The 24,007-nt window shown below is 39.2% G+C and overlaps 1 long non-coding RNA gene across 2 annotated transcripts in view; it reads right to left on the bottom strand.

Annotated features, from left to right (window-relative positions):
• The window catches only part of LOC133235178 (uncharacterized), a 614,403-nt gene that overhangs the window by 236,668 nt on the left and 353,728 nt on the right, over window positions 1-24,007 (bottom strand). For both annotated transcript variants that reach the window (XR_009732460.1, XR_009732461.1), the window contains one exon: window positions 4,473-4,572. This is a non-coding gene — a long non-coding RNA (uncharacterized LOC133235178). The remainder of the gene's footprint in view (window positions 1-4,472; window positions 4,573-24,007) is intronic.

Genomic DNA, 24,007 nt, shown 5'->3' with positions numbered 1-24,007 from the left:
TTTGGCCAGCAGTGGCAGAAGAAGATGGAGAAGGAAATGGCAACCCACTCCAGTGTTCTTGCCTGGAGAATCCCAGGGACAGCAGAGCCTGGTGGGCTGCCATCTATGGGGTCACACACAGTCGGACACGACTGAAGTGACTTAGCAGCAGCAGCAGTAGCAGAGGAAGAGAAGGCAGGGAAGGGAATGGATAAGACACACCCCAGTAAGGATGGACACGGTGGGGCTGACCCTTCTTTTGAAAGTACAATGATGTATCCATTGTGAGCGGACACAGTGTTATAAAAATATATGCCTCTATGTGACTCATACTCTACATAACTCCTAGAATCATTTCCAATGATTCTGCCAGAAATCAGTCTAGAGAGGACTGTTGTATTAGCAGCTTGCCGTGACAGAACTCCTAGGTCACTGGACTCCGACCGACTAGGCCCGTATGACACTGGTCTAGGACGCTGACCACTGCTCGGAGTCCTAGAACTTAAGATATGTGACACCCTTGATCTACACACAGGAATTTAAATGTCTGCATCATGGAAGAGCATGGTTCAGGGGCTGTATCTACCTAGAGTTTTTCAACACACTAACAGGTGCCAGAAGGACAACTGGATGCAACTGTCTATTACAGGCAACTAGAAATTCAGCTCAACAGAGTTCAGCTTTAGAGAGAAGAAAGTACACAAAGAAATGACAGTTATATGACATATAGTCAGGTCAAAAGTATGAAAAAAAGAAACCTTTATCAAGGGAGGATCCCAGTATTAATAGAATCCTTGCATTTAAGGGTGAAATAAGAGCCAGAGGACGAATATTTAGAAAAGAGGAAGGAAATCCAGAAAAATAAGCAAAAAAAAACCAGCAATAAAATATCAGAGATGATACCAGTGAAATATATTTTAAGAAGGAAGTGATGTCCACATGAAAAATAGTGAGGAGCAGAAAGTTACTGAATTTAATTACCAGGAGGGTTATCAGGGACCTTTGAGAAAGCAGGTAGAATAAACGGGACAAGTCAAGGAGTAAATAGGTGGTGAGACAGACAATCAAAAAATCAGAGGATAATTTTAAGATTGCAGTGATACGAGAAACAAAGCAATTACTCATTATTTTATCTTATTTACTCTCAAGTGTTATCCTAGTTCTTCCTATTACTATGAATGCATTGCCTTGCAAAACCTCAAACACAGTTTTTTGTTTTTTTTTTAAAGGCAATTTTCCAGGTCAATCAAGTCAAAAGGTACCCACTGGCCATAGTGACCTGGACAAGACAAAGGGGAGCATTCAGTGACTTGGATTATCTAAGATTCCCCCTCTATCTTCAACTTTCTATTAGCAAAGCCTGGGGTTAAGAGCACTAAAATATAAAGGTGGAAAGAGGACAGAAAGACAAGCACCTGCATCATCCACTGAGTCTCTGATTATGCAGCCAACATGAGATAAGAGGCTATGCACAGCAGCTATAGTCTCCCTAACTGCTGGGTTTAAGGCCAAGCCAGCCCAGCCAGCCCTCTGTGGTTCTCAGCCCTTTATATCATCAGACAGTAGTGTTACCCAACACAGAACAGAACTTGGAACCAAGCCAATTAATCAGACCTCCACTTCTTGAAGAACAGGAATTTTGGCAGCTTAAGCTAAATTTTAGAGAAGCGCTTTAAGTCTTGTGTATGAGAGGTGTTTCTGTTTGTTTGTTTTCCTGGAAGAGGTTAAAAGGATGATTATGTTTGGACAAGTGATATTAGAAAGCAGCCTGGACCACCTTTTCCTATTCTTCCTGCTCCTCCTTCTGGCTCTTCCAAACAGACAGATGGTCACTACCCCCTACTCACCCCAACCCATGCACAGCTCCACTGCATGGAGCCCCTTTCCAGTCTTGGCAACTCCATGTGTATGTCACCTCCTTCATAAGACCTTCAAAAACCAACCTGGTGATACAGTCTCCACTTCCTCTGACCCCTGCTTATACCCTTCAAAACAACTGCATAAGTAGAGAACGTTTTCTGCCTGTGCCCCATCTCTGGCCCTTCACATGTATCCCACATGGCATGAGTTGTTCACTTACACCTCAGAAGCCCAAACACCAGTCTTCCACAGCTAAAATCAAGATGGTGGCAGGGCTGAGTTCCTTCTGGAGGCTCCAGGGGAGAATCTGTCCTTGCTTCTCCCAGCCTCTAGAAGTTGCCCTCATTCCTTGACTTGGGGCCTCCCTCCAGTGATGGTATCACTTCAATCTCTCCTCCAACTTGGACCCATTTATAAAGAGCTTTGGGATTACACTGGGCTTACCTGGATGATCCAGGCAACTCTACAGCATTTCAACATCCTTAATTTAACTGCACCTGCTACATCCCTTTTGCCACATAAGGTAATTTATCCATAGGTCTGGGGCTAGAATGTGGACATTTTTGATGGATCATTATTCTGTGTACCCAAGAGGAGGGAAGAGCAATGAGAGAAAGAGAAGTAGGGCAGGAAAGGAGGGAAAATTCTCTCCCAATCTCTCACTCCTCTTATCCCAGGCCACCACCTAGAACCTGAGTCCCCAAAGAAACTTTCCATTGGAATAGTGTCTACTCTTGCATCTCCTGGTCACTCATCTGAGTTTCTGTGAGCTCAGACTGAGGTTAACAAAATACCATGATCAGTCCAAAGTTGTATTTATTCTTATTAATCAAATATGCCATCTTTAGTTGTTAAAGACTAAGAATAATGGATTCTATTCAGCACATTCCATAGCAAAATGAGCAATTTTCATCTGTTTAAAACCAAGATAAAAATCAGAATGTTAAGAGTCTCTGGGAAATAGATCAAAGTGGCAATAACTGGCAAGTATTTCATGTTTCTGAAGAGAAGTGCCATCTATTTGTTTCAATGAACGTGACCAGCTCAATTCCCTTAGACAGCCCTTCAAGATAGTTCTTATTAATTGTTCAACTCAGTCAAAATGGCCAATCCAGAAACAGTTCAACAAGTTGTTACCAGTTGGAGAAGCACCAAGTAATTATTCTTATTGCCCCCTTATGAATTTTTATGGCTATTTTCATATTATGTAAAAGAAGCAATAAAAAACAAAATGTGTATTAGATCTATAAACATGATTGATTACAAATGGGCACCAGTTCTTCAGAAATTGTGTTCTTTAACAGTATTCAGCAAAGTATCAGTAAGCATTAGATATTATGATAATTTTCCCTATGACTCTTAACTTGAAAATGTCCAGTCATTAGCAGCTAATTTGTGAAATGAAATTTTGGACTTCTTTTAAACTATCATGATAATGTCTTTTTCTGAGGCCAAGATCCTCCTCAAAGCCTCATGCTGACTTTCAAAGTAGGATGGATTCTATATTCAGAAAACTCAACAAAATTCTTTCCTTCCTCTCCAGATCCTAGACTCTGTAGTTGACAGAGTATTTCATTATGTTGCCTGCAGTTCTCGACAAGAGGTGGGGAAAAAAGAGGAGGGAGACAATTTAGGAAACAATTGAAATGAGAAATGTCACCTTGAATTTAGTTTCAGTGAGCTTATACCCAGCATTTGGCTGGAAAGTGGTTGATGGAAGTAAAATAGCATTTACAAAAAAATACCAATCCTGTGCATGAACAAATCTATCTTTCATTAATATTTGATGTTTTTGTCCCCATATTGATTGTCATGACATGGCTGTCACCCAGCTGAGTCCCACAACCTCTATTGCAAGCAATTTCCTTACAGAATTACTTTCCTGAAAGGACTAGATGTTACAGAAGCCTGTCAAACTACACACATGTCAACAGCATTTGGGAGTGACTCTTCAATAATTAATTTACTAGGCTGAACTCTCGGTACAATTTGAAAAGTTTCTGCTTGCTGTCCATGCTTCTTGAGGCCAGTAGCCCAGAAGTTATCATGATAGGACCATGTATAACACAAATGCCAGCTTGTATAGTCCGATATCATTAGCTCGGACATGTGTCCTAAAGAAAGTGGGTCTAGAAAGAAAGACTGGAGCTAGGAGGAACCGTTATTCATTGATCATTATATGAATGACCCAGTAATCCTTTAACTCACTGATTTTACAGAATCTGTGGTATTTATATTTACAAAACACAATTAGAAAAGTTTGTTAGCTGGGACATTAAAACAACACATTTTTATACTATTCTTCATCATGTGAAGAGGAATCAAAAGAATAAAGCAGAACTAATTAGTTATAGATGCTCTCAAGAAACACTGAAAGAGAACAGAAGTTATCTTTGGGGAAGTATGAAATATGACATGTTACAACCATAGAAAATTAACAGTGTGTCTCAAGGGATTATTATTAAATGTCAATAATTTCAGAAACTCTACCTGGGTTTTTTAAGTTGAGATGAAATCAGTTTCTTGCATCAACTTTTCATGAAAAATTCAGAAATCTCTTTCAATTTAACATTTACACAGGTTATAGGTACAGGAATCATTACACCACTGTAAGCCATCCCATAAAATTTTACCTGTAAGTCACGAAACTGTAGTGGGAATTCACAGAGACTTGCTGCCCTCCTGCCCTGCTTCCTCTGCAAAGCACCGGAATCCACAAGGATCACAAACCCTCTGTGTGCAGAAATCATATAATTTGGGTTACATCACTGCCCTGCTGTAAAGTCTTCAGGGGGTATCTCACTGCCTAATTACTGAATTCTTATAAGCTGAATTCTTATATCTCACTCTTCTTCATATTTCCTAATCCTCCTCAAACTTAACTATCCATTCATAATGTGTTCTTCTATTATAATTGACTTAAAAAAATATCTGCCATGCTATGTCTCAGGCACCATTCTCAGAACTCTATTGGTTAGTAGTAACAAAGAGTTCCCCAATCCCAACCAAATGAACATTCTGGTGGTGGTGGTGGGGAGGAGTCAGAATCCTCAGAAAGTAAAACATAGCACAATTTTGGTTAATGCCATGGAGAAAATGAGGTGATGGGGTGAAGTAATTGGATAGGGTGATCACGGAAAATTATACATGGCTTTTTACAAATTTTTATTAAGAAACTTTTCAAGGATTCAGCAAAGTATAGAAAGCATTTACCACACATGCTTCCAAAACATTTCTGACTAAATATTTTAAAGTAATTTATAGACATACTTCATTTTTCAAATACTTCAGTAATCTTGGAAAAACAAGTGCATTTTCTTATCTAACACAACACTATAAATATACAGAACACGAGAGATATTTTCTAAATGTCAAATTCCTGCATCATATTAATATAAGAAGAAGAAAAGGTGTAGTCGCTCATTCACATCTGACTCTTTGCGGCTCCATGCACTGTAGCCCCCTAAGCTCCTCTGTCCATGGGATTCTCCAAGCAAGAATACTGGAGTGGGCTGCCATTCTCCTCGCCAGGGAACATTCCCAAACCAGGGATAGAACCCAAGTCTCCTGAATTGAAGGTGGATTCTTTACCATCTGAGCCACCAGGAAGCCATAGTTGTCCCTCAGAAGTCTTTTATAACTGGTTTGTTCAAATAAGGTTCAATCTTTAAAATAGGTTATATCATTTTTAATCTTATAAGGATCCTGTCACCCCATTGTTCCTCTCCCTCCCCCATATTGTATTAATAGTTAAAGATACTGGGCAGGTTCTGGATTTGCCTGAAGTGTGTGTGTGTGTGTGTGTGTGCGCGTGCGCACACGCACGCATGCGTGTATGTGTGTGTGTGTTTATGCTGGCATTTAACTTGTTTTTTTCTCCTGTATTTCATACAAACCAGAGGTAAGGGGTAAAGCCCTGACTGGATTCAAGTTAGACATTTTGGAAAAACTATTTGCCTGGTAATGCTGTGCTCTTGGGCTTCCCTGGTGGCTCAACATGGGCTTCCCTGGTGTCTGCCTGCAGTGCGGGAGACCCGGGTTCGATCCCTGGGTCAGGAAGATCCCCTGCAGAAGGGAATGGCAACATGCCTCAGTATTTTGACTAGGAAATCCCGTGGAGGGAGGAACTTGGCAGGCTGTAGTGCATGGGGTCACAAAGAGTCAGACAAGAGTGAGCGACTTCACTTTCCTATTAGATAATGTCAAAAGGAACATAACGTCTGGATCTACCCCAGCCCCAAACCTTCCAGGTTAAGGTAGTGACAGCCTGATCTTGCCTTTGAAGAACGACATTTCCTGACGTGCTACCAGCATAGTACACAGAGACAGTACATCTGAGTTACTAGGGAAGCCCACATGACACAGCATGCATACCTGATTCCTTATCAATTACTCATGGATAAAATGATTTAGGTGATGTTCCCTGATGGCCTTAACATGTCACTGGGGAATTCAAAGCGTCATTTGTCTGTTTTGTTTCTCTTTTGTTTTATTTGTATTATTCAAGAAGTCATCTATTAAATAAAAGAAAAAAAAAAGGAAGAAATAGAGCTTTCATTCAATCACCCTGACATGAAGCTGACAGAAGGAAGGCAGAATAAGTATCTCTTTATTTAGAACTCTAAAACAGAATAGATATTTGCATACCTATTCTAATTACTCAATATAAAATAAAAATTTTAAAAACCAGTTTTAAATTGCTGTCACTATTTGGCTTTACTTTGGATTTTTCTTTTTTGAGAATGATATGGACTTATTTAATATATCAATAATGCTCCAGTGCAATTAATTAAAGTTATTCTTACTGTTACTTGCGTTAAATCAACTGTGGACACTAGGAGCACTTTAAACTGGCTCTATGTCTTTTTTAATGACCACATTTGTCCTTAAATATTCTCAGCTTTCCAGTACATCCGGACTGGAAAGTATATCTACGATATCCCAGGAACAGCCAGAGCATTCTCTGCACCAGAGATAAAATCAGTCATTTCTCCAAAGAACCCTAAATTCCTTAAATGAGATATGGTATTAGGGAATAAAACAGAAATGCTAGGAATGATCATTGGTCCTGAGAAGTTAGTGCCTCCAGGCTTTTTCAATGTAGCGATAACAAAATCATCTTTAAAAAGTTATGAGTTAATACTGAGACATCCAATTCAAATTAAGCCATAAAAGATTTACTTAATATGTTCTTAAATTTTATAATTGTACTTTTCTCTTGCATTGGAAATCCATTTGTTTCCAATTATAATTGCATAACTGTTTACTTACTTTAGCCTGTAATTTAAATATTATGGTTTCAAGATGGCAAAACCAACATGATTCCTAAAATCAAATTATTCTGTGCTGTTGAAAACTGTGCCCCTGTTTTGTCTTTGACATATATCTCACAGAAGCACTAAATCAAAAAGATATATGCACCCCCATGTTCAGTCCATCTTTATTTATAACACAATGGAATACTATTCAGCAATAAAAGAAAGGAAATTTTGCCATTTGAGAATACATGGGTGGACTTGGAGGTCACTATGCTGAGTGAAATAAGTCAAATATCATGATCTCACTTGTACATGGAAGCAGAAAACAAATTTAAAAAAACAAACAAAAGCAAATTCACAGATACAGACCAGGTAGATAAAAAAAATTGGTTAAGATGACCAAAAGATACAAAATTCCAGTTATAAGTAAGTCATGGGGATGTAAGGTATAGCAAGGTGACCAGAATTTATTATACTGTATTGCATATTTGAAAATTGCTTAGAGAGTAAATCCTAAAAGTTATCACCGCAAGAAAAAAAAAACTGTAACTTTGTGTGATGATGGATATTAACTAGTCTTATTGCAGTGATCATTTCACAATATATACAAATTTCCAATTATCCAATTATGTTGCTGTATATCTGAAACTAATACGTTATATATCAATAACTCAATTAAAATAATTAAGTAAAAAATAAAAATAGTACATTTCACAAAGAATACAGTCACTAGTCTTTCAAAAATCACTGGAAACAGTTCTATTTTTGTGGATATGTTAACAATTTTATTCACGTAGTTTCACTGGATTGTACATTCTAGTTTGTTTTCAAGTTCAGAGACAGTAAAATTTCTCTAGTTAATAATGTGTGAGTGCATGCATGCTCAGTCAGTTCAGCTGTGTCCAACTCTTTCCGACCTATGGACAGGCTCCTCTGCCCATGGGATTCTCCAGGCAAGAATACTGGAGTGGGTTGCCATGCCCTCCTCCAGGGGATCCTCCTGATCCAGGGACTGAAGCCTCGTCTTACATCTCCTGCACTGGCAGGCAGGTTCTTTCCCACTAGTACCACCTGGGGAGCCCAATAACGTGTAGTCAAATTAATGTACTTAAAAGTCATCTACATGAAATCATTGAATCTGTGTGGCTTTTATATAGTTAGCTGTCATTGCTCCCATTTTCTAATCAACATTAATGAGGCGATTAAAAAACAATAAAACAAACCATTTGAAGTCTATCCATTTGACAGGATTTTAACTTCAAATTCTTCAGAAATCATCACAATTAAATCACAGAATTCCATTATCCCAAGGTTATACATGATCCCTTAACATGCATACCACTTTCTTTTAAATGAATTTATTTATTTTAATTGGAGGCTAATTACTTCACCATGTTGTGGTGGTTTTTGCATACATTCACAGGAATCAGCCACGGGCGTACATGTGGCCCCTGGTCCTGAACCCCCTCCCACTTCCCTCCCCATCCATCCCTCTGGGTTGTCCCAGTGCACCAGCTTTGAGAGTGCCCTGTTTCATGCATTGAACTTGGACTGGTCATCTATTTCACATATGGTAATATACATGTTTCAATGTTATTCTCTCAAATCATCCCACCCTCACCTTCTCCCACAGAGTCCAAAAATCTGTTCTTCATATCTGTGTCTCATTTGCTGTCTCACATATAGGGTTGTCATTACCATCTTTCTAAATTCCAGGCTGCTAAGTCCTTTCAGTTGTGTCTGGCTCTGTGCGACCCCATAGAGAGCAGCCCACTAGGCTCCTCTGTCCCTGGGATTTTCCAGGCAAGAATACGGGAGTGGGTTGCCATTTCATTCTCCAATGCATGCATACATGCTAAGTCGCTTCAGTAGTGTCCAACTCTGTGTGACTCTATGGACAGCAGCCCACCAGGCTCCTCTGTCCATGGGATTCTCTAGGCAAGAATATATATGCATTAACATACTGTATTGGTGTTTTTCTTTCTAATTTACTTCACTCTGTATAATAGGCTCCAGTTTCATCCACCTCATTAGAACTGACTCAATTGTGTTCTTTTTAATAGCTGTGTGATATCCCATTGTGCATATGTACCACAACTTTCTTATCCATTCATCTACCAATGGACATTTGGGTTACTTTCATATGCTAGCTCTTTTAAGCAACATGCATACCACTGTTATCCTTGTCCTCTGATTTGCTGTCAAGTTCCAAAGGTTTATTTTAGGTGGCTTTCTTCTTTTGGAAATTTATGTAATGAAAATTACATAATATGGTCTATCTTTATTAATGAATGGCATTTCAGTGTGTGTGTGTGTGTGTGCACACACGTGCACATATTACATATACACATCAGAATTTATCTATTCACCGGGTAGTGGTCATCTGGGGTTTTCTAGGGTTTTTGCTTGCTTTTTTGGTGTGTGTACTTGTTTATATTTTGCTATATAGTATAAAGTGATGATAAGTCCTTTATGTATAAGTTTTTGTGTGTCTATGATTTTATTTTAATTGAGTGAATATACAGGTGTGAGATTACTGGGTTGCCAGGCAAATTTATGTGAAGTTTTATAAGAAACTCCCTTTTCTCTGAAGTGGCTATATAACTTAACGCACTCTCAACAGGAATGAGTGGGGGTTCCAGTGGCTCCCCATTTTTCCCCCAAATTTTATACTTTTAGTATTTTCTAAAATCAGGTTAGTGATATATAATTTACATAACTTAAAATTCACCTTTTTGCATCTCATTTTGATTTGACAATGCATATTCCTAGAAACATCATCAAAATCAATATACAAACAGTTCCATCACCATAATAAACTGCTCTGTGCCTCTTTGTGATCAAGCCCTCCCCTACTCCCAGCTCCTGGTAACTCCATTTTATTTTTTACATCCCTATAGCTCTTGATTTTCCCAAAATCAAATCACAGAATATGCAGCCTTTGGAAACGGCTTTTGGAAGTCAATGTGAGGTCTATCTGTGTTGTTGCATGTGTCTGTATTCCATTCTGTATTATTTTTGAATAGTATGTCCTGTATAGATAGGCCGGACATTATCTATTCATTTAACAGTAGATGGATATTTGCGTTGTCTCCAGTTTTTGGATATTGGAATGAAGCTACTATAAACACTTGAGTACTGATTTTCAAGTGAACAGAAGTTTTTATTTCTCTTGGATAATGAGGTCATGTGATGATTATGTATTTAACTTAATGAACTATTTCTCTCTTCCATTTTTCTCATCATTTTCATTTTTTTTCTTCTGACTTTCTTGAATATATGGAGCTTATTTTCTGGCAGCTATTTTAACATCTGGTAGGTATTTTATCACCCCTATTACTCCTGGTTATGTTTGTATTAAGTGGTTTTTCTCATGGCTATGGTTATATTTTCCTGTTACTTTGGATGCCTGGTAATTTTTGATTGAATGCTTAGCATTGGATGTTTCATGTCATTAGTTGCTGGACTCAGTTTTATTCCTTTAAATAGTAGTAAATTACTTTCAAGCACTCAAGTTACCTTGAAACATCTTATGGCTTGCTTTTAAGTTTTATTAGGGCAGGTCCCAGAAAGCCTTGGTGTAGGCCTGCTTTATCTCACTGATTAAGCCTATTAAAAGGCTATAACCTCCTGAGGACTCAAAAATCAAGGCCCCATATGTTAGACAGCTTTCCAAACTAGTTACTAGAATAGAAAATATTCTTAGCTTGTAAGGAGCTCTGAGAGTCAGTCACCTAGCCTCCCGCTCACCAGCGCCTCGCCCCCTGGCCTTGGGTCATTTCCTCTCATCACACAAAGACCAGGACTCAGTCAAAGACTGAATGGGATGCCCCCCAGAATTCCTGCACCCTGGGCCTCCTTGGGTTTTATCTCCTCTGCTTTTGCCTGGAAACTTCCAGTAGGCAGTTGGCCTCACCTCAGCCTTCTCTCTTGAGGGATCACAGTCCTATACTGTGAGTTGTACAATGACTAAAAACTGTATTTCATATGTTTTATCTGTTTCCTTTTTATTTAAAGTGCAGGATGAATCTGCTCCTCCTTATTCCATAATGTCCAAAAGTGGAAGTTCTTACAATTGCTTTCCTCCTCATTTTCCAAATGTTCATTGCGAGTGGCTTCTGCTTGTTTGCAATTTTAGGAATGACATTTGCCACTGACAAAACTTTGTGTTTACATGTTTCCAAGTAAAAATATTTAAAAATAAATTCAGAGCAGTTACATGTAGGCCCTTTTATTCTCCAGCCACTCCTTTGGATAACCATTTTATCACTTTCAGATGGATTCTTTCAGTGTCCAGAGTTTTCTGGAGTAGTCTTATACAAGAAGACAGCTCTGTAAAGATCCTGGAGATGGCAATACAAATGCTCTGATACCTTAAAAAGCATGGCTTACTGAAAAAGGGAAAAAGAGCAAAGGGAAAGCCCACAGTACAGCCAGAGTATTATAGTGCAGAAAGGAGAGAAAGCATTTATTTCAGGTAACAGACAGCAGAAATCTTATCAAGTAGGGTCTTGTGTGCTAGAATAAGAAACTTAGTTATCCTCAGTGCAATAGGAGGTAACTGAAGAGTTCTAAGCACTGAAGTGATAGGATAAGGTTTTCATTCTTCAGCTATCTCTCTGATAAACAGAATAAGAAGAGTGGATTGCTAAGAGGACAAGAATAGAAGAAGTGGAGAAAAAATGGCAGGTCACAGAGAAGTCTAAGTTACAGATAATGCTAATTTTGTCCAGATAAGGGACTAGAGCCTAGATACAAAGGAAGAGAAAGCTTCAGATTAGAATATTACAGCAAAACAAGAGTTGCTCATGACTTACATGTGGGCTTCCTTGGTGGCTCGGAGGTTAAAGCTTCTGCCTCCAATGCCGGAGACCCGGGTTCAATCCCTGGGTGGGGAAGATCCCCTGGAGAAGGAAATGGTAACCCACTCCAGTATTCTTGCCTGGAGAATCCCATGGACGGAGAAGCCTGGTAGGCTACAGTCCACAGGGTTGCAGAGTCGGACACGACTGAGCGACTTCACTTCACTACATGTGAATGGCGAAGGGAAGGAAGTATGTTAAATATGTTAATTGGAGAAGCTAGATTCTCTGAAATACCTCCACAGAGAAACAGGTTTTGGGGACCAAGATTTTTATTTTATCCATGTGAGATCTGACGTACCTGTTCAGCTTTCAAGTACACAACATCAAGTGAGAGGTTGGACATGTTGGTCAAGACCTCAGGAATTGGAAGTTGCAGAGAACAATTTGACAGGCAAAGCACAAAGCACCAGATTGAACCTTCTAGGAAAGCTGTGTGTTCAAGAATAAAAGGGGCAACACCAAAGAATGTAGTACATGTCAACATTCAGTTCTTGGGTCCAATCTCAAAAATGAATGAGCTCTGTTCATTTCCAAGGCAAACAGTCAGTATCAGTGTCTATGCCCCAACCACTAATGCCAAAGAAGCTGAAGTTGAACGGCTCTATGAAGCCCTACAAGACCTTCTAGAATTCACATTGAAAAAAGACGTCATTTTCATCATAGGGGATTGGAATGCAAAAGTAGGAGGTCAAGAGATACCTGGAGTAACAGACAAGTTTGGTCTTGGAGTACAAAATGAAGCAGGGCAAAGGCTAACAGAGTTTTGCCAAGAAAACACACTGGCCATAGCAATCACTCTCTTTCAACAACACAAGAGATGACTCTACACATGTACATCACCAGATGGTCAATACTGAAATCAGATTGATTACATTCTTTGTAGCTGAGTATGAGAAGCTCTATATAGTCAGCAAAAACAAGACTGGGAGCTGACAGTGGCACAGATCATGAGCTTCTTATTGCTAAATTCAGATGTAAATTGAAGAAAGTAGGGAAAACCACTAGACCATTCAGGTATGACCTAAATCAAATCCCTTATAATTATACACTGGAAGTGACAAATAGATTCAAGGGATTAGATCTGATAGAGTGCCTGAAGAACTCTGGGCACATAACATTGTACAGGAGGTTGTGATCAAAACCATCTCGAAGAAAAAGAAATGCAAAAAGGCATAATGGTTGTCTGAGGAGGTCTAATAAATAGCTTAGAAAATAAGCTAAAGGCAAAGGAGAAAAAGGAAAAATAAACCCATATGAATGTAGAGTTCCAAAGAATAGCAAGGAGAGATAAGAAAGTGTTCCTAAGTGATCAATGCAAAGAGAGGAAAACAACAGAATGGGAAAGACTGAAAGAGTTAAAAAGTTGGCTTAAAACTCAACATTCAGAAAACTAAGACCATGGCATCCACTCCCATCACTTCAGGCAAATAGATGGAGAAACAATGGAAACAGTGACAGACTTTATTTTGGGGGTCTCCAAAATCATTGCAGATGGTGACTATAGCCATGAAATTAGAAGACGCTTGCTCCTTGGAAGAAAAGCTATGATCAACCTAGACAGCATATTAAAAATCAGAGACATCACTTTGCCAACAAAGGTTCATCTAGTCAAGGCTATGGTTTTTCCAGTAGTCATGTATGTGAGAGTTGAACCATAAAAAAGGCTGAGCTCCAGAGGATTGATGCTTTGGGAACTGTGGTGTTGGAGAAGACTCTTGAGAGTCCCTTGGACTGCAAGGAGATCAAACCAGCCAATCCTAAAGGAAATCAATGCTGACTACTCATTGGAAGGACTGGTGCTGGAGCTGAAGCTCCAATACTTTGGCCACCTGATACAAAGAGCTGACTCGTTAGGAAAGACCCTGATGCTGGGAAAGATTGAGGGCAGGAGGAGAAGGGGACGACAAAGGATGAGATGGCATCACATCCTCAATGGACATGAGTCTGATAAAGCTCTGGGAGATGGTGAAGTACAGGGAAGCCTTGCATGCTGCAGTCCATGGGGTCACAAAGAGTCAGACACAACTGAGCAACTGAACAGAACAAGAAAACCACACAAAATCAGATTTGTTATTTCCATTTGCATAGAGAAACAATAGCACAGCAAGGTTAACCAGTTTTCTATGGCTTGGATTTCAAACTAATTTGTAGCAGTGACGTTTCAAACCAAAGTTTGCCTTCAAAATAACAAGTGAGGTCATTATTTCAAAGTACATGATATATAGATAGATAGATAGATTTTTTTTTCCCCTCAGCACATCCCATATCATTGGGCAATGTTCCATCAACAGACTTTATCTGTGTCACTCACCACTCTCTACCCTATGTGATGCACAGATAATTGCCTAACTTGTCAACTTGATTAGGAAAAGTCAATGACAGGACCAAGAAAATTAGTAGAAAATATTTTTTTCTGAACATGATTCAGATTAATATGTACATAACATCACAGAAAACAAAAATCCACCAAGTAAAGAGAGTTGAGCAGTAGTATAAAATCATGAAAGCAATGCATTGAATTTAGGAGAGAAAAACCTGCTACACAGAAAGAAAAAAAAAATTAGAGGAAATTCAAGGGATCATAATTTCAGCTTGGGACAAAATGTACTTTTTTCTATATGTTGTACAGAAATTATTATACAAAAACAAAGTAGCACTGGTCTTGTTTCAATAGTCTTGAAATAGAGCTAAAAGAAGAAATCTCAGAGGTTGAAAATTCCAAACACCATGTTTAACAAATATGGGCACTGAGACCCAGAGAGGCTAAGTTTTTTGCCTGAGATCAAATGACCATTAGTAGTTAAGGAAGAAAATAAAAAATCAGGTGTCTTTCATTCTATGATTGAGCTTTTTCTAAGACTTTATGGTACATCAACTGAAACCTAAATATATGCATAAAGGATGATATTCATTTGTAACTCAGTTATAGTAATGCAGATTTAAGTAAAATATTAACTGAACTTCCTTGATTCTGAATACTTCATTAATTCTAATGCCATTTCAGGATTTTCTTTTTTTTTTTTAATTTCCATCCCTGTTTTTCTAACAAGCCAAAGAGCAGACCCTTCATATTTGGGAAGAATTTGTAAAGTGTTTTACTGTTTTAAATAAATGTGATGAGAGATGGAGGCTTCATGGGAAATTGCTGTAGCCCTATGTGTACTGGGAGGTTGAAATGCAGGAATATCTGCATTCTCAAAGAGGAAACATCAAAAGGGGTCAAAGACCGAGTGTGCACATGAGCTGACTTTTCTCCCTTTCTTTAGAAGAACATTTGGCTTTGGAACTGCCTAGTTTCAATCTCAAAGGTTTTGGAGTTATCTAAAATCTTTGAAGTGGTAAGAGGGGTTTCTTGGCAAGAAAAACTGGACATTGTGAGTAAGCCACAAAAGCACCCAAAGCCAAAGGTTTTCAACTAATCTAGAACAATGGGTCTTATCCTACTGGCCTTTACTTGAAAATAATCCTTGGAAATAAAACCAAAAGTAGGATATCTGATGAATCCCTAATTTCAGTACAAATGATGAAACAAGGTCTGCTTATCAATAAGATAAGTGTTGCCTTAAGTATTGGGTACCTAAATTCTATGCTCATATCTACAGCTACTATGTATATGATCTTGACCAGGTCACTTTTTTCTCCAAGTGAGACACTTTTTCTTATCTCCAACATAAGGAGATAATATCAGGCTGGTTATACATTTTGGGCCAACCAAGTCAGTAGTAGACAAATTGTCTCAATTAGTATTAAATCACAACTACAACAAGTGCTGTCTACCAGAAAGGTAGCTGAAGTATAAAGATACAAAGAGGTTAAAAGTAAACAGATGGAAAAAGATTAAGCATGCAAGCACTAAAGACGAGACAACTGGATTACCTATATGAGAGGGAGATATATTAGTCATTGGATTAAGGAAGATTTCTGGATAAAAAGATATTTCATAATGATAAAAAGCACCAGTACATAAAAAGGACATGAATAAATGCACATTTATTCTGTATGCACATTACAGAATTTCAAAATACATCAAAAACTGACAGAATTAAAAGGAGAAAAGTATACAATTACAGCTGGTGGTTAACACTTCTCTCTCAGTGAATGACAGACAAAACAGAAAAAGCAGTGGTAATACAGAATTGAACAACTTCACCTGTATCATTTTTTCAGATTCCACATATCAATCTAAGTGATATCATGTTATATTTGCCTTTCTCAGTATTATACTCAAAACTCTATAATCACCTATTTGGGAAAAGAATGTGAAAAATTACATATGACTATGTATAACTAAATCATTTTGCTGTACAGCTGAAACTAACACAACTCTGTGAATCAACTCTACTCCAATATGAAATCAAAAATTAAAATAACCTAAAACACACATAAAAAGAACTGAACAGAATTGAGAGCATAGCAAGGAAATAAATACAGCATGTAAAATAGAGAGCAAGTGAGAATTCGTCATGTGAAACAGGGGAGTTCAACCCAGTGACAACCTAGAGCAGTGGAATAGGGAGGAGGTGGAAGGGGCTTCAGGAGGGAGGGGACATATATCTACCTGTGGCTGATTCGTGTTGATATGTGGCAGAGACCAACACAATATTGTAGAGCAATTGTCCTCCAGTAATCATATTTTGTTCTATGCTTCTCAATATTATACAATTATAATCATCTTTGATAATTATTAGCTTCTCAAGAACAGTTATGCTTTATGAGTACTGCTCACTTGTCATCACCAATAGAATGATACTCAGATGTATTCTTTCTATAAAGCTTTGTAAGTAATGAGAGAGAGAAAACAAATTGACCAGAACTGTAACCAACTTCACCCGACTGACATATATCACAGAATATCACACATTCTGAAGAACATTATCCAATTGCATATGGGCCATTCCCCATGATAGATTGACAACGGCTGAAAATTTTTCACAATTAAGCATGGATCTGCAGATTAGAGGACAAGGCATCTGAGAAAATCAGTCACAAACTCACAGCTAGACATTTTGTAGTAAAACTACGGAATATTGAAGAAAAAAAGGTACTAATAGAAGCAGAGACCTTAGAATGTTTTAAGTCCTACTCACTTTTGCTTAAAAAAACAGATAACATATAAAGCATTAATAATTATACTGACAGAAGACTTTTTTAGAAGAATGGAAGTCAGAATACAGTAGAACAGCTTGTTCAAAGGTATGAGAGAAAATAGCTTGCAACCAGAACCGTATCTCCAGCAAAAATATCTCTCAAGAAAAAAATACATTATTTTCAGATAAACCAAAACATAGAGTTCACCACAACATACCTTCCTTAAAGGAATTTCTAAAATACATACTTGGGGAGGAACAAATAAACCAGAAATATCTGAAATGCAAATAATGAATGGTGAGCAAGGGAAGTCAGTGAACACGTGGGTGAATTCAAACAAGCTTTGACTCTGTAAATTAGTAAAAATTCCTTTGGAGTTAAAAAGAAAAGGTAAAATGCAAATACTGAACAACAGAAGTTCATAAGCCAAGCAAAAGTGAGTAGGATTTAAACATTTTAAGGTCTCTAGATTGCCCAAGAACGAAATATTTTTGATTAACATTAGATTTCATGAAATTAAGAATATAGGAAAAGGTCAAATTTAAGAATACAAAGGCTCTAGAATCTCATGGATGGAGTTGAAGGTGAAAGAGAAGGAGAAGAATGGGAATTAGGGGGGTTGATCTGTGCCAAGAACTGAATCGTCCTTGGGGTAAGCTAGCTCAATAGACAGACGCAGTAGGGAGGACCACCGGAAGGTGAGCCTGTGGGGGTGTCGGGAGAGAGGAGTTGCTGTTTTCTAGTCACTAAGTCATGTCCGACTCTTTGCGACGCATGGACTGTAACCTGCCAGGCTTCTCTGTCCTTAGGATTTCCCAGGCAAGAATACTGGAGTGGGTTGCCATTTCCTTCAGGGAGAGAGGAGGCAGGAGAATAAATGGCAAGAAAATAAGGAGAATGAAGGGCATGGATATTAACTGACAACTGCCTTCTTCCAGATACTGAGGTGCTGTGGTTTCCAGAAGACAACATATTAGAGCTTTCAATAATATCTGCATGTTGCAGGCATACCTTGGGTGCTATGGAGAAGGAAGGATAAGACTAGCCAAGAAGCGTGACCTTGACCTTGAACATCCCTTCTCCCTCTGGAAAAGTGTCTAAAGAATCCTGTTCTTTGTTCTAGTTCTTCAATTCCATAACATCACCTCACTAGAACTGGGCCCTAAACATAACACCGGGGTTTATTTAGGGTATTAATTACAAAGTGGGTCAGACTGGCCCCTCCTCACCAAATCCCCAGGCATACTGAGGCACACTGACAGACTCTAGTGCATCTTCACTCAGACTGTGATTAGAAAACACATCTGAAACAATTCTTAGTATGCACTATTATAATATTTAAACATTCTTCATTTAATGTCAGTTTCAAGAACTTAAAAGCAATAAAAATAGCCACCACAGTCATCACACCGCCACCTTCCAACAGCCCCAAAACACTTGAAAGCCCAGCAGTTCTAAACTGCCTTAGGAAATAAAGCCAAAAAGAATAAAAAATTAATAGGAATTCCATTTTGTTTTGGGTATTTGCAAATATTCAGACTCAAGTAAGAATGCTATGGAGAGAAAAAAAAAATCCATAATAAGGCAATCTCAAAAGTGAAGTTGACTGACAAGCTGAATATTTTAACAGTGCATGAGATAACAGTCAGCTAAACCATTTGCTGTTTTCACTCTGTGCCCATCAGATACCGCTGACGTTATCTGCTGCAGAAACTCCATCAGTACAGCCAAAGGCCAGAACACTCTTGACTATTGCTGCCTTTTTACAATTTACCTGATCCAGAAACTACATAGCAGTTCTCATAATGAAATATAAGTCTTGGGCCACATGCACCATGGACTGTAGGCAAGATGGGCGAGACTGAGGAGGCTCCCCTGGCATCTAAAACCTCCTTAATCAACTGTGCCAGCTAAATGGTCCATACTATAGCAATTTCCTAAGAACTCTTTGTAGCAGGCGTCAGCAGACTATGGCCCATGAGTCATACCTGGGCCACCATGAGTTTTTGGACATCAGTTGTTATTTGACCATCACTGTCTATATCACACTGCCTATGAAAACTTTTCCTTCTACAAAGTGAGTTAAGTTGCTGCAATAGGGACCATTGGCCCCATCTGCCTAAAAGATTCACTATCAGGATGCCTCCAGAAGTAAGTCTTCCCACCCTGCCTTACACTCACGGGCTGTAAAACTGAGGCAGCAGAGGACTAGATGTTCCTCAGAACAGTTTTGCATCTTCATTCTACCTGCTGCCCTCCCAATGCACAAATAGGTTAGTGCGTGTTACCTGTTAATGCGATGCTGGATGCTAAATGCAGTGCATTAGACACAGCAGACATGTCACCAGGCTTCAGAACCCCAGGACAGATGTCACAAAACAATCACAGCACTTTTTCCTCTAAGTCCAGATGTCAGCTCAGAATCCTTCCCACACAGTTCTCCACGCAAACCAGTAACTGACTCGGGATTAGCAGAAAAGATGAAGTGTTTTTGCTCTCTCTCATCTAATTAATTTTCATGCTGTTATTTTAAACCATTATCCTTTAAATCTGTCCACACAAATCTCTCTTCCACTATTTTTTTAATCTACTGAAACTTTAAACTGCACTTAGTAAGTCTAACTCTTCCCTGAAATGTCTTACAAGGTTAGAAAAACACATTGCAAGTGTGTAAAAGCTGGGAAAAAGAAAATAAGTGACTAAAAAAGGTTTACACACAAGTGCAGGGGATTGTTATGACAGTCCTGTTTTCATAACACAATTTCCAATTATGTTTGTGCATATTGCCAATTAGTTTGTGGCCAACAGGAACCCAAGGCAGGGGGTCCCAGTGTGGCAAACCCTAGAGACTCTAGAAGTCTGTGAGCCCTTAGTGAAGTTCGCCAGCCAGTTAGGAGTCCACACCACCGTCCCACTGGAGCTTACACCTCACCTGTCTGAACACAAGAAGGGCCTCTTCCTGAATCCAGGACACACAGTGGAGAGGTCACTGCCCCCCTCTCCCAGGGGACCAAGCTGTCTACAGCAGGCCCAGTGGACTGGGCAGACCACGGGTTCCTCCTGGTGCTGGTGCTCCGGTTCCTCTTCCATCCTTTCACTCATTCACTGTTTCTTCTCCCCATCTCTTCTCCATAAGTCTCCACATATGCTCAAAACCCTTCTCCACTGTGGTTCCAGACAAGACGCATTCCCTCCCCAAGCCACCGAATTGAATGTTCTTCACGATCTGAACCTCTAGAAGAAGGGTCGTCACAGGCTGAGGATATTAGTCACCAGGTGATTCTAACGGTGGTGCGAGTGAGGCAGCAGCTGCTCTGTCCACAGCCAAGTTTGAGTCAGATCACCTGGATGGTTGTTAAACAGGCTGATCCCTGGGTTGCTTTTCAAACTCAGTGGCACAGACTCGCTTCACATCTGCATGTCCTGACACAAGTTTCCAGTGGGAAGCATTCAGAAGAAACCTCGCTTAAGCCCCTGACGTTCATGGTACAATGCTCGCTCACCAGGACCAACACTCTCCCGAGCTTCCTACACCGCACAGATCCTAGGCTCCGCCTCCTAGGAACTGATGCCAGTTAGTACGATGCCCAGGTGATCCTCATCTTCATGATGGTTTGCAAAACACTGACCCAAGACCAACACTGAACCACAGAACCAAGCTTATGAAAACTGTTCTGCCTGAAAATGTCCAAAGCTTGATTTAAGGTGTCACCTGACTCACTGAATCCCTATCTCTAGATGATAATGATAATGATGACGATGATGATGATGATAACACACAGAAAACTTTAACAGGTGAATAGCTGTCTGTCTTGGAAGTGGAGGCCAGCATGGCCAGGTGATCTGTGTCTGCTCTGTATTCTCAAAACCAGCTGATTGGTTTGGGATGTCTACGGCAGAATCAGCAGCCATTTGGAACTTGGCAATAATAGAGCCTCGAATAAGGGGAATGGCTTCTCATCCTGGGCTTTGGTTCCCCTGTCTGTAGAAGGAGGCTGGTAATGCTCACTTCACAGGTCTACATAGAGGATCAAGATGACACCTATAAAATCCAAGTTCAGGGAGTGGCACGAGGCAGTGTTCTATGCGTGAAAGGGAGTCAGGAAGTTAGGAGGGTTGGCAGTATTGACACCTCTCAAAACTCTAGTTAACCCTATCCTGCATGATTGTCCTGTCTTAAGACTGTCAAAGAAGGAAACACAAATAATTGTTTCACACTGATATCATATTTGTGAATATGCCTGTGGATAAAAGACAGGCATGATCACAGAAAACACCTTTCCCACAGAAGCCAACATTTATTTGCAGCTCTTTTGTCCCATCCCTTTATTGCTTACTCACAACTCTGAAATTTCCTCATATTTACTAAAACCTGGAATAATAAGGTTCAGACCCAAATCTTAATGGTTGATGAGTTTTGAATTATAAACTTCTGAATTATAAACAGCATGACTGCTTTTGATCTTTCCTTCAGTTTCCTTGCTTCAAATAAAAAATGAACACTGAACTAGAGATGCTGCAACATTTTTCTTTCCTGTATAATTTCAAGCACCCATTACTTGAGCACTTCCTATGTCCCAGGCGCCACACTAACTGTATATGCATCCTTGTTTCATTATTTCCTTCAACACTCATTATAATCCTATGAATTAAAAACTCATGTTACAGCCATTCAATAGCAGAGGAAACTGAACTACAGGTAGGTCAATATCTTGCCCCTCACTGAGATGCAGGTGACAGCCAGCCACTACCTGACTCCAGCCCCAGTGTCTTTAGTGGTCTGATGGGGGAGCGACTGTGTGCTGGGAAATGAGTCTATGACAAGGAATTACAGATAGTTTTTGCCCTCAGAGGTTTGTGACCTATCAGAAGACTGCTAATGCCAGGATGGTAACCCCAACCACAAGTCACCATTGCTTTCTACTTGCCCACAGCAGACATCATTAATTGATCCTAGTCTTCCATTGAATCTTGACTTGGTCATACAGAACTTAGTCACATAGAAACCCCCACCAATTGCTTGAAGTTGACATTGGATGTGATTTTCCAGTCTTAATCCAGTGTGAATAAATTTAAAACTATTTATCTTTACTGCATCTAGATCTGGCCTATGATAGAGGCAAAAGAGGGTACTGATATTATGTGCAATTCACAACATTAGAGATTCAAAATTCTCTGCAAATAGACATAAGCCTAGGAAACAGAAATACTACGACAGTCAAGCAGCCAAGAAGGTTGCTTTCACTCATGTAAGTTTCTCAGGGAAGACAAGCCTTCTACCTTATCCATATCATGTCACAACACCCTTTAAATCTCTATAGTGCATGTAAGCTGGTTGAATTTTCTCCTTTCAGCAGTTAAAAATGAACAGGTATTAAAAAAATAAGGAAGGAACTAAAACTAAGGTTGAAATAAGGATATGATACAACTATATTTGATGTCAGGGGGGTAGAAATCTACCTTAGTGAACCCATTATAAGCAACCTTCCACCAGTTAATTGAAAATGAGTTAATGTGCAGGTGGGCTGAACTAAAATTAGCATAAAAGAAAATTGCTTTTCTCTTTATATAATTTGCATGCCTTTGTAATCAGCAAAATGACAGATCAGACAAGAGGCCTACCCACTGTGATGCAATCTTTAATCTCTGTCACATATTAATCATTCCCTTGTAATATAATAAAGCTGCTTCTGTCACGATGGCATTGAATGTAAATAGTTCCAATTACTGGTAATTCTCAACTGTTTTGCACAAAGAACAGTGAGGTATGATCCATGGGCTTTGGAAGGAAACAAAATAATAAAAGAAGGTAACTGAATTTTATCTGTTGGATGAAACTTTTCTGGAATCTTTCCAGGTTCTGTGTTGACTTTTCTTGGATTACTTCTAAAAACTGAAGCAACAAAGAGGAACACCCCTGGGAGCAAAACATCCTTCAGTTTATAAGGTTCAGGATGATTTTAATAGGCTGAAAGTGAGTAGGCTACTTGCACTGCTAATTTCCCACAGGCATTTTCCAAGTTTTTACCCATTACAGTGTGAGGCCTTTGAATAAAAAGGTTCTGTTTGAACCAAATACCGTTGTTGCTCTTGTGGCACATGAGAGAGAAGTAAAAATATCTCCAGCGGTGAAAGGGAGCACAAGACATGAAACTAATGTCACACCTGCCTAACACTGGGATGTGCTTTCCTCCAAGGTGCCCCTCAAATTCCACCAGCATTTAAACCTTGCAGTGCTCTCAGAAAATAAATGATCATTACCCTTTGCATGCTTCTTGAAAGGCTGTTCTCCAAAGGGAGATGATTCCTGGGACTCTAGAGAAAAGCTGTCATCCGGGTTGGAGGGCTCAGATGAGGTGACCAAAGCAGTCAAAGTGCACCACTCTGTCACCAGTGACAGACATCACTAGTCAATCTCAATGCTTTTTCACACTGAGCTTACTGGCAGACATCACAAATCAATTTTGGTGCTCTTTCCCATGAGCCCCTGCTTAACCTTCTGATGGAGTCCTCTGGACAGCCATTAACAATGAAATGAAGTTGAAATAGGAAGTGAAAAACATTTGCCAATTCTTTTTTTCCCTCTTAAATTTTAACTGCTAGCTAGAGACAATGACACCCCTGCTATTCTGTCTGAACCATTTATTCACTGGTAAAGGTAGAGCATGACCTTCTCAATTAGAAGGAAATCAAAATGAAAAGAAAACATTAGATGAGATTCGATAAACAGCCCCTCTCCTGAGCTCCTACCTGCCCCCATCTTCTCTATAAGAAATAATAAAATCAATTATAGAAATTAAAGGCAAGGACTCTTAATTGTGCTACCAATGTCTAAGAATTAAGATATTCCATAAGTTTATTTTTTTAAACCTCTGCTTATTTTCTCCCTTATTTAGTCTTGTAACTCTGTTCCAGTAGTAACAGTAAACATGGAACTATATTTTCCATAGTTTAAAA

The sequence above is a fragment of the Bos javanicus genome, chromosome 22 (genome assembly GCF_032452875.1).
Source record: "Bos javanicus breed banteng chromosome 22, ARS-OSU_banteng_1.0, whole genome shotgun sequence".
NCBI lineage: Eukaryota > Metazoa > Chordata > Mammalia > Artiodactyla > Bovidae > Bos > Bos javanicus.
This window is presented reverse-complemented; position numbering and strand designations above follow the sequence as displayed.